Source organism: Nelumbo lutea, chromosome 8, assembly GCF_056320005.1.
Source record: "Nelumbo lutea isolate HS-2025 chromosome 8, American lotus-T2T, whole genome shotgun sequence".
NCBI lineage: Eukaryota > Viridiplantae > Streptophyta > Magnoliopsida > Proteales > Nelumbonaceae > Nelumbo > Nelumbo lutea.
In genome coordinates this window covers 29197337-29210270 of record NC_142691.1, presented here as the reverse complement: position 1 = coordinate 29210270, position 12934 = coordinate 29197337, and the positions used below count along the sequence as shown (strand labels likewise).

The 12934-nt window shown below is 32.1% G+C and overlaps 1 pseudogene; it reads right to left on the bottom strand.

Annotated features, from left to right (window-relative positions):
• Positions 1-6776: 6776 nt before the first annotated feature.
• On the bottom strand, positions 6777-8037 carry LOC148843629 (leucine-rich repeat receptor-like serine/threonine/tyrosine-protein kinase SOBIR1 pseudogene; annotated as a pseudogene).
• Between the last annotated feature and the right edge of the window lie 4897 nt (positions 8038-12934).

Sequence of the window (12934 nt, the reverse complement as noted above, 5' to 3'; positions counted from 1 at the left end):
CATGATAATGAGATAAGGTGATCAGTTATCTAAGGTAACTATCAGAGATAACTATCCCAGTTACAAGTCTATCATAATTATTGAGATACTCTAACAGGGTGATATCATGGCAGTGAAGATATATATTTGGCTGTCATGCAGGTAATTATCAAGTAAGCCTATTACATCTCTCTTCCGTCTCTTCTCTCGGTCTCGATAATATTATAAGTTTATTTGGTAGATTGGTTAATAGACAATCATGGAAATTGGAAGGGTTTCTTGCGTCTAGTAGAGGACAACGTTCCGTTCCTTATCACAGATATGATTCACAATAGTTATTACTAACCAAAGAATCCAATAGTCTATAAACTGGTCTGAGCTGCTAACACGTGCTAATAACCTAATTATTTGGGTATTTTAATCTGTCCACCATGTCTCTGGCTCCTGTCTAATTATTAATGAACATAGGGCACATGTTTGATTGATTACCAAACTAACCAAAATGCTTGCACCTAAGAACATGGAGAAAGCAGATTAATTACTACTTAATCAATGAGGCTGAAACAGCGAGCTTGTCAATGACAAATGGATAATGACTTGATTTCATTTTGCCAGCCAGAGATATTCAGTCCCACTAGAAGATTGCTTAAATTGTCTAAACGTTTCTGGGAGGTCCAGTTTAATGGACCTTAAACATGATGACTGTCAAGCACATGTTTCCTTGGAAGATAACTACCCATATGTTATAGGACCCATCATCCAATTCTAATTTTTTATGGGCCAGGCCCATTAAAGTTATAGCCAGGTCCAAACTGCCTATCGGGGCTTAAATATAAACCCGTATAACGAAGAGTGGACATCAATACATGGGAGATTTCATGGTGACAAAGTTGTAGCTCAGGTCCAAATTTCCATTAGGGCTTAGAATCTCTTTTGTTTTGTTTATCTAGGAAGAGCAAAATTCGATGTAAAATGATTATGAGGTCCCATTTTATATGAGAAAAAAAATTAGAAGCAAGGCTGTATCTATATGAGAAATAAAATGGGAAGTGGAATTAATGATGGGATTCCTTTTTTTTTTTTTTTTTTTTAACCGTCAAAGTGATTGAGTGAAGGCAAGAAGAAAGTGGTGCAAATTTTACAAGAGGATTTTTAATGCAAAATTTGCACTCTCAATGGGCATTAATGAAATAAAAAATACAAATTTTGTAACAAATAGAGATGCAAATCATGATTACGAACAAAGGCATGACTTTTGCATCTACTTCAAATTTACATAAATTTAAACGAAGTATTGATAACCCAATAGTTGAGATGGTCACTAAACATTACTCATAGTAGGGATACTGGATTAACTCCATCAAGTTAATTAGATATCTTTCTATATTTTTGGATCAAATCGGATTGAATAACAAGATCTAATTAAAAATTAGACTGTACCCCTATCCGATCCGAAAAAATCCGATATATATATAGTAAAAGGGCATGCGTTTCACGTGGGAGGTTGTGATGATAATAATTAAAGTATGGAAATAAAAAAAAAGTATTGTTAAAAAAAATCTCAATACACATTTAGAAAAAACCATCTTTTTTGCACATTTAATAGTAATAGGTGCTACAATCCAACCCAAATTCTCTGGACTTGAATATCTCAATTATCTCAGAGTTTGTCCGGGAATTTCTTTGAAGATGAAATCACAGTGAGTAGGGCAAATGCTTCGTGTAATAATAAAATATTGAAGGGACTCTCCTTTGCTACATAAGCTTTTGTTGGGATATGTTAGCTTCTTTAACCGCTGACAAAATTGAATGAAAATTAGATGTATTCATGGCAGATATGAAATCTGGTCTGTATATATGTAGGTGCTCTTTGTAGTCAGTACATATACTTCCCAATGGTACTACTTAATTTAGGATCCTTCTCTTAGGATTTGGAATAAGAGTGTCAAATAACCTGATTATCAATGAATGGCATTGGAGGAGAAATATTTTTTGAGCAAGTATGGCTATCAATGTAGCTCAAATAATTATTATGTTTGACATCTTATCATAATCCTTCAAAACTATTATATCGATAGCCCTAAGAGAGAGAAGGGATGCCAATGGATCGAGTTTAATATGGTCTTGGCTCAACACTCAATTTTACCTAGTCCACAAATAGTATCATTGGGCCACATGTCATAACCAAAGCAAAGAGGCTTTGCACTGTAGATTCCAAATTCTCATGGAGAGCAATTGGTATATAAATGAGGGTTTCTTGCTTAATGGGCCTACTTTTGGGCCTTCATCTCCCTCTCTTTGTGTCTATGGAGAGAGCATTCTATTAACCACAATATTTCCATTGAGTTATTGATTCAGAACACTCAATGCTCATTTTTACAAAATTTTTCAATGACCTCAAACGATCAAGCACGTCTAGGATAACCCCTTTATCAATTGAGGGCATCTCCAAAAGCCAAAGGAGAGGGAACAAGTTTCTTGCTTTGTTGAAGGGATGACTCCTTATGAACAAGGGATTTCTTCTTAGTCACTTAAATAATGACTCTCTAGACTTTGTTTTAGGGATAACTCTTAGGCCCCATTCACTTTTCGGTAAGTTACCTACCCAGGTAAATGCAATTATCTGGGTAATTTTTTTCTGGGAAACACTTATCTAGGTAAGTGCATTTATCCATGTTCTTTTGTTTCCCAGGTAAATAAGACAATGATCAATTTATCCATAGAAATCCATTATTAAAAAGGGCATTTTTGTCCCCTTCAAGTGTTGGCAACTTTCCCCCTATGTGGGAGAGTTATTTACCCACCTATGAGATGGGTATCACTTTCCTGGGTACAGGATACCCAGGAAAATAAACTTTCCCTAGTCCCCACATAAAGCTGAAAAATGAGGATTCTTGGTCAATAGGAACCAAAATCCCATTGACCAACTTTCCCCCCTCTCCAAATCCAAAAAAAGAACGCCCACTTAATTCCAAAGGGGTTATCTCCATGATAGAAAAACATAAAAGTAATTACCTAACATGTGATAAGGATAGTAGGTCCAGGTGTGCACAATTACTTGGTGCTTCTCAAGATAAACGAAGACCCAAGTTTGATTTGATCTCAAACTCTGTTAAGTCCTAATTAACTGGACTTTGTTGTTGTATCTTTTTATCCATCTTTCATGCTTGTAATCTTTATCATGTATCCTTCATCCATACGATACACAACCTATATATTGAATATCAAACCTCACTAAACAATACAATGAGTTTATACTCAAACTGCCTCTCTGTTTTATGGTATCAAAAGTTAGGTTCACTCAAGTCTCCTTTAACATGTTAAGTACCACTCAAACCTCATCAACAACCTCTGTTGTGACTGTAATCAACCTGAACTTACCCTCTACGGTGAGTCATCTAGTCCCTGTTAAACTAGATAGACTTAACTACCTTGTGTGGCGATCTCAACACATTCTTGTATTGAAAGGCTTCAAGGCTATGGAGTATATTGATGGGATGACTGTCTGTCCTCCCAAAACCATTACTGTTAAAGGTAACACTATTCCAAATCCAGATTTCTTAATCTGGGAGCAACAGGACCAGCTATTGCTTAGTTGGATCCTTTCATCACTTACCAAAAGTGTTTTAGCCCAGGTTATCGGGCACACTACTTCTAAGTGTTTGGGGTGCTCTCGCCTGCAGCTTTGTTTTAGCCCAGGTTATTTGGCTTCCTCCTCTTTGCTTCAACTTCATGCATATTTAGATGCTGATTGGGCTAGGTGCCTGGATGCTAGGCATTCTTAGGGTGGTTTTTACATCTTCTTGGGTCCCAATTTAATCTCATGGTCTTCTAAGAAGCAAGCCATAGTATCTCGTTCCAGTACTAAATCTGAGTACCAAAGCCTTGCTTGTGCAACAACTGAATTCTTTTGGTTAAAGTCTCTTCTTATTGAGCTCTCCGTGCTTCCCTCTTCCTCACCCATTATTTGTTATGACAATATTAGTGCCACCTATCTTACTTCTGATCCAGTCTTTCATGCCCACGCCAAATACATTGAGATTGATTTTCATTTTGTGCGGGAGTAGGTTTTCCAATAAGAGCTTATTAGTTCAATTTATTTCCAGTGTTGATCAACCTCCTGACATCCTCACCAAACTGCTTTCCACTTCTCGGTTTGAGATGCTTAGAGACAAGTTGATAAGGATAGTAGGTCCACGTGTGCACAATTAAATGGTGCTTTTCAAGATAAATGAAGGCCCAAGTTTGATTTGATCTCAAACTCTGTTAAGACCTAATTAACTAGACCATATTGTTATATCTTCTTATCCATCTTTCATGCTTGTAATCTTTATCATGTATCCTTCATCCATACAACACATAACCTGTATATTGAATATCAAGCCTCATAAAACAATATAGTGAGTTTATACTTAAATCACTTCTCTATTTTAACATGAAATGAATGTGCCATGCCCATCATAAAATGAAGTGGTACACTCCATTTAATGGACTTGGTGCCAAAGGTACTTGAGTGACCTATTACACTTTTTCTTAAATAACTAAAATGTTGTATTAGCTAGTTTCAAGGTCAGAAAAATTGTCCTTGAGCCTTTGAGCTTTTAAGGCCTTGTTTGGTTTCACTTTGAAAAAGTACTTCTTTTAAGACATGGGACCACACATTAAGTGATTTTTAAGTACTTATAGGTGTTTAATAAAAAAGTGGGGAAAAATTACTTCTTGTTAAAAGAAGCATTTCTTAAAAAAGTGACATGGATATGGCTTTTTCTAATACTTTTTGAAGAAGTGCTTCTTCATTCGAATGGGACGAACCAATCCCTGTTATTTTAATGACAAAAATATCCCCATGTGAGGTTATCATCCTCCTCCATTCGAAACCATACACCATACCAGGCAGCAACGACATCAATTGCAAGTCCACCGAAAACATTTGACGGTGAGCAAAAAATGGTAGGCGGACTTATCGTTTTGTTCTTATCTTCGTTTTTCTCTAGTATTCCATCTATTTGAGGCAATTTTTTTGTGTTTTTTTTGAAGTTTGAAACTATCCTTTTCTCTCTGGTCACAGATCTGTGTTTGAGCAACATCAACGGCGATATCCCACCATCCAACCGTCGACGACTAGAAGGTGAGTTCACCCAAACTCCTCCCTTCCATGATTGATTTTTGTGGATGATTATTTCTCCAATTTGACTTTTTTGTGTTCATATGAGAAATTCAGAATTTGAAATTCTTTTCGGTGTTTTTTTGTTAGAAATCATGCAAAAAATTTGCTTAAGTTGGATGAATATTTGTGAATATTTGTGTGAATACATTCTTTAATGTGATTGAATTTTTTTCTTTATTTGATATTAACATTTGTGACTATTTGTGTGAGTATATTCTTGAAGTGTGAATATTTGCGAATTTTTTCATGAATTTTTTGGTGATGTTTTTAATATTTTTTTTGATAACATAAATTATCATTTTTTGAATAATCTGAATTTAGTCATCCTATTTTGTTGTTTTTTTTTTTAAATTTGATAAAGGTGGTGTTTTTTTTTCTTTTGTTGAATAATCTAAAATTTTCAATTATTGATTTATATGTACAATTAAAATTATCCTATTTTTATTTATTTGTTGATTTATATATGTATAGTTAATATTATCCTATTTTATTTTTTGTATAATCCGAATTTAGTCATCCTATTTTTTTTTTTAATTTGATATTGGTGGTAGTTATTTTTCTTGAATAATCTAAATTTCCAACTATTGATTTATATGTATAGTTTAAATTATCCCATTTTTATTTTTTTTGTTGATTTATATGTATAGTTAAAATTTTCCAATTAGTCCTTAAAAGTATTTTATTATCCATGTGTCATGATATAGTGATGTGACAATTTTTTACTCAAATGTATATTATAATGATATGGAAAGCATTGTTGATAAGTATGTGTGGAGTGAAAGTCAAAAGTATCATTTAAGCCAAAATAATCACTTGTGGGGAAGGTAGGTCACCAAACATCCCCACCCTAATAAGTACTTAAAAACATGATAAGTGGTTGGAAAGTGAGTCACAAAACAACTTTTGTGCCCCGTTAAAAGAAGCACTTCGAAAAAATACTTTTGCAACAAGTACTTCTTTTCCAAACCTCTTATTCGCCAAACATAGTCTAAGTCTAATCATCTTTGCTTTTTACATAAACAAGGCAAATTCCTATTCTTAGGACAAAAGATACTTTTGTTTAAACCTTCTTCTTTGGTACACCCTTTAAAGACAAAGTTGTCTTATCTTCAACATTAACTTATCATTTCTCCATCCAAAACAAAAGATATTCTCAATCCTTCTCATTCTTAATTTAATAAGGCAAGTCTTCAATTTTTTTTGTCTCCATCTCATTTTATTCTAAATTAGTAAAAGCTTATGAACATTGGAGAATAGGAATAAGAAATAAACCTTTAACTTCTTTTTTGTTGTAACATTAAAATTAGGGTAAAATACAAAAACCTCCCTTGAAGTTTTTGACAATCATAAAAACCTTCCCTATTGTTTCACTTTATCAAAAATCTCTCTTCTATTTTTTGAAAAATCGACAAATAGCTCCCTTTCATCAATGACCAAGACGAAAAAAGTGTATAGTTACATTTTTACCCTTTCATCAATGACGCTGTTAAGGCTACTTGCTAGCATCATTTAATTCCCGTTTAGATCCTGCCATAGTTGCAGTTGCTACTACTGACATGGTAGCAACTACAACCCTCAACTTTACTCCACCTGCAACTTTCATTGTACCAACCACTTTTGTAATCTATTCTTAATGCTTGATCTGAGACAGTATGGTCCTTACTTCCTTACTGCTAGGTCTCTCATTTGGATCATCCATAATGCAGAAGTAGGCAATCTTGAGAACCAACGGATCTGATTCTCATACCCATTCTCCGAAATTATTTGGTTTTTGAGCCATTTGACCAGGCTTATTTCCTTTGTGGTCTAAAAGAAGTTACCCGAAGGCAGCTTGCCTAGAACAAACACTGCTAGAATAATGTCAAAGCTGTAAATGTCGCACTTGTTTGTAAATTTGAGAGTTTGATAGTACTCGGGTGCAATATATCCAACAGTCCCAGACACATTGGAGGTTGTGACATGGGTGTTCATCTCTGGGACCGCCTTTGCTATCCCAAAATCAGCAATGCACACCTTCATATCATTGTCAAGAAGTATGTTTTCAGGCTTGAGATCTATGTGAATAATACGAAGGCTGTGGTGCATATGGAGATACTTAAGGCCGGTGACCACTCCCAACGCAATCTTGTGTCGCGCCAGCCAATCCAATTCTCTCTTCCCTTCTGATACCTTATTCAAGACGTCCTGTAAGCTCCCGTTCTTCATGTATTCATACATCAAGTAGTGGCAATCTGGCCATGACACATGGGCTAGTAGAGGGAGCAAGTTTCAATGCCGAATCTGACCCATAGTTTGGATTTCCGAATGAATTTGGGTTGTACTATCTTCTTGATTGCTATAATCTTTCTTTTACTTTCAGTCAATTAAGCCTTGTAAACCTCTCTGCATCCTCCTCGCCCAATGATCTTTAGAGATGCAAGATCGTCTTCTTTTTTTAAGAATGCTAAATCTTCGGCCTTCTTGATCAGCGAACTAAAGATAACAAGGCCCGAGTCCTTCAACCTGCCTTTTATGCAAATGAGTAGTAATTTAAACAATACCGACACAATCAATCCCGATACCATTCCAGCAGTCAACCCGACAAGGAATCCAAAGATCTAGCCCTTAAGCTATTTTTTGCTATTGTCGTGTTTGTTGGTTTTTTTCGAGGGTGAAAGAGCTTTGGCTTCATTACAATCGATTCTATTAGAATTAGTTTTACTAGCTAACAACGCCATGGCATAATTGCTATGATTCTTTGTCATATTATTCTCGGCGAGTATGTAACACTTAGGGAGAATAGTCTTCATCCCCAAGTCATATTTGGAGTATTGGACCCGGTTAAACAATGTAGGTAATGGACCATATAGGAATTCATTCCTAAATAGGTTAAGAAATTGGAGATTTCGAAAAGGTATGAATAGTTAATTATGATTTCTTAAAAAATGCTAAATTGTAAACATATTACGTAAACAAAATGTCTTACTTCAAAAGGTGTAGAATTTATGTTAATCATTTTTAATTTAATTTTTTAATTCAAATAAAACACTCATTATATGATGCAAGATATTACAAAAAAAAAATTATATGATGCAAGATAACTTATAATAAGAGCTTTCCCTTCTAACTTATGGTATCTTATATTTTCAAAAAATTTTGAGAAGTGAATGAACTCTTAACTAAAAGTTCTTTTCGTCTAATATGTTTTTACCCACGATAAGAAGGTAGGAATAGTTAAATTCACTTTTATAAGAAGTGTTAACTTTTACACATTTGCTACCTATAAACGAATGTCGATTTAAAAAATTTGAATCACATAGTAACTTTTCTAATTTAAAGAAATGATTATGATAAAAATTAAATAATGTGAAATAATTTACATTATAAAGTTTTTCCTTCAAATACATAGTTTTCTATTTTTCAAAAAAGAGTACCAAGAAGTGGATGATTTAACTCAAATAAAAGCCTTTAACCCCAAACACATGTCTATCCTAACAAAAGGAAAGTACTTAACCCTTTTCATAGAACGTGTTAATTTATAAACATATCACTACTTCTAAATAATATCAATTCAAAAAGCATGTGTATTATATCAATTATATTATAATATAATTTTGTAATTCAAATAAAACACCCATGAAGTAAAAAAAAAAAGTGCTAATTTTCAAATATGTGACTTTGTATAAAAAATCTCACTTCAAATCTCGTGGAATTTATTTTAATATTATTAATTTAGATGGTGTTTGGTTTTATAGCCGTTTATTCATAAAATGGTGCTAGCTTATCACCACATAGGCATTTATTTCAAAATGTCATTTATTAGATGAATGTTTGTCTCAGTTTATAGGGCCAATTGTTGATGAAAACACCATTTTTAATATTTTTCCAATACATATCCATTTATTTATTATTCAATTTTTGTGGTGCTTAATGACGTTTAATAGCATATAAAAACTTTTATTCAACTACAATACCAAACATCCTCTCAATTTCCTTATTCAAATAAAAAAAATCATTATAAAACTTTTATTTGTGTATAGTAACTTAGACTAGAGATTTTCTTCTTTTAATATGTAACTTCCTACATTTTCAAAAATGAATATAAAAAAAGTAAATGCCTCAACTTTTAAATACATGTTTTTTTTTTTGAGCATATATCTATTCATTCTAAAAAATGTGAGCAACTTTAACATCCAACGTGACTACTTATAAAAGAATTTAACATTAAAAATATAAGATTTTTATCAATATTTTTAATCTATTTTCATAATTCAAATAAAAGACTCATTATAAAGAATTTTCTTGGTATGTGGCATCTATATGTTTCCTAATAATAAAATTGGTGTATATAGATAAATGAGAAATCAACAAATGATATCTCACATATAAAGGGAACGAAACGTATGAAGGGCTTAGCCCTCTCTTTATAATTGATATTGAAGATTGAAATATATACAATAATACAATCATATAAGGACAAAAAGTAATATTAACAATTAACCTCTTAAAGATCAATATATTTATGATAATACCATTATGCAAGGTAATAATAAGATATAAATAAATGGCATCCCACATACGAAGGGTATGAAACGTGTGAAATGCTTAGTCTTGTTTTTATAATTGATATTGAAGATCGAGATATTTATAATAATACCATCATATAAGGACAAAAAGTAATAATGATAATTACATCTTTTATAATCATATTTTATAATTACTATTAAAGATTGATATATTTAGAACAATACCATCACATAAGACAAAAAATAATAATGACAATTAAAGAATGTGTTTTATATTTTCTTTTAAACATTAATATACTTACGATTATGACATTATTTAAACATTCAATTATTTATAATCATTTCATTAAAAATTGACATAGAGATTGAATCATTTTTTTTCCTTTAGGTTAAGGGTAATGAGTTAATCCAAGTTACATTGGCAAACAAACATATATAATCATTTTTTATATATAATAATATGTGAACATATAAAAAAACTAAAATTTTCAATTTTAGGCAAATAGTTATGGCTTAAAATTGGAATGCAAAGTTGTGGCTTACAGAAGTTTACATGCATATTAAGTGTACAATCCATGACTTGATCACTAAGTCAAATGTGTCAATAGTCCAACCACCTTTGAACGATTTTTATACTAGGTCACTGGTTTTTAACCAAGATGATAAGGTTTAATAAAATCAAACCTAGTCAATGGTTTAACCACCCTCATATGATTTTTTATTAGGCCAATGATTTTTAACCAAATGGTAGGATTTTATTAAGGCAATATTTGGTGTCAATGTCTTTTACTAAGAAAACATCACCACATAGGCGCCACATCAAAGAAAATGGTGTTTCAAACAACACCCTCTTGTTTGGTACAAATTTTCTACAAAAATGTTGCTCCAGATCATACCTTGAAAATTGGAAAAGTGTGATCTAGAGCAACGCCAAATTTAATGCTTTTTGGGAAAACGATGTATTATTACCAACATGCAATGATGTGGCATCATCTTGGACGTTGGATAATATAGATTAGTGTTGAAAACATTGTTGCCAGCACTGGTACTAAACAAAACTAGTGTTGTTTTCTCAAAAAACAACTATGTGGTAGCACCCATTTCAAATAAAAAAATAAGTATCATTTTCCGATGCTTACAACTTTACTTGCCTAGAATCGTTTTTCTTAGAAAACTGTGTGATGTTCCCAGTATCGATGCCAAACACCTACTAAAACAGAACCCAAAATCATAAACAAGTGATGGTTCAAACAATTCAACTAGTCACGCTAACAGCAAATTGAAAGCATTGATGATGACGATTGAAGTCTGTTTATGATTCCTGAAACTTTATGAGCTAATCTAACATTCAATCCAATTGTCTCAAATCCAAATGAGGTGTTGACATAATTGAATCATATTCAAATTTTGCAATATGCATCCGATTAAAAATTGGATATGATTTGAATTTGATTCCATCTGATCTAACTAAAATTTGCATTTGATTATATTATATTATAATATTATTGGTTTTAATATATAAAATTTATATAAAAATTTGGAATTTTGGTACTTTATTCTATTTTCCCTTGCTTCGTAGGAGCCCCCATTAGATTATTATAAATGGAACTTAATTTAAAAATTTAGTTCAAATAAAAAATCTTTCTATCCAAATACCTAAACTAAATTTACAATATATAATAGGTTCTAATGAAATAGGTCAAATTTTAATAAAAGAAAAATAGTTTAGAGATTAATAGCCTCATCCTTAATATGTATATATGCGGTGGAAGCCAACTTTTCAAATATAATCTTTTCAACCATGTGGATAGACATATTGCACTTCTGAAGATAGCCTTGTAAAGCCAAATTTTATTTTTTCCTTATTTTTTTATTTACCTTTTATTTATATTTTCTCTTTTTTTTTTTTTATCTCTATCCCTAAGGTTGTGTTTGGTTTGAAGGAAAATGTCCTTTACGAGAATTATTCTAACAATTTAGGTTGTGATTAATTTAAAAGATGAAAGACTATATTGTTAGTGATATCTCAAGAATTTATGGTAACTTTGGACACTAGGCCTAAACTTTTTCAATATCCCAAGTAGAGGTTTTTCACACCTGACTTCTCTTGTTAATAAATAGATAGGAAAAATAGTTACTAAGGAGAATTTTTCTCAATAATAATCTCCACAATATGGTATTTCTTATGTGCCACTTTTGGAGCTATATTTATAGAATCTCCCAATTGAATGTTGGGTGCTCTAAAAAATAGGGAGCAACATTATTCTTCCTCCAAGAATGTTGAGAGATTTCCCCTAATTGGGATGAGACATTTGTCCTTTTAGTTGAGACTTTTCTCAACTAAATAAATACTCTAGTGGACCAAGTTCAAAAGAAATAAGACAACTGACTTTTGTTTTTATAAGAAAATAATAATATATAATAATAATTTGAAAAAAAGTATTGATAGTATGTTCATGTTAGTCCACATAGAGCGAATATTCTATTGATTATCTAGTTATTCTTGTTGACATATGGTAGTCCTAGACATCTAGAGCAGAGCTAGGGGACCTAGGGAGCCATGGTGCTTTCATTGTTTGAAGAAAACTAATAAACCATTTGTGTAAATTGAGCAGAGAGGGGGGGCATATGACTTTTTGCCCCCTTTATGGTTTTTTACCAATATACATACATACATATTTATATGATATATTTTATGTGTGTATTTGTATTAATAGTGATATGATATATTTTATATACATTTTTGGATTGTCAAAGTCGAACAATGGGCATGTTAGTCAAGTGTTCTCTTGATTTTTGAATTCCTTTCATTTTTAAAAGCTTTTTATATAATTAATTAGTTGGAAGAATAAAACAGTGATTTTTGTTAGTCTTTCTAATTTTTTTATTATCATTTTGTCATTGTGTGCAAACTAACGTGATTTAATATATTGGAAGTTAGAACACAGAAAGGAAAAAAAGTTCTGCATTTGGCATATAAGTGTACAACTTTAAAATTGTTTGGGTTTTTTATATATTTTTTTATTTTTTATTTTATTTATGGTTGTCTTTTTATATTATTTTTTCTTTGTACAATCACCCAAAGATGAATGTATGGGAATTGGTGGTATTTTTGAAATAGGTAGGGTTTCAAAAAATGGGCCCCATGTGTTCTACGGAAGTATCAATTGAGATCTATGCACAAATGCATGCAATGCCTTGCTCAACATGCACATACACCCATACATGCACCCTCTGCCCACCTAGATCATTATGCAACTGCCCTACCTTTCTATCTAGTGCC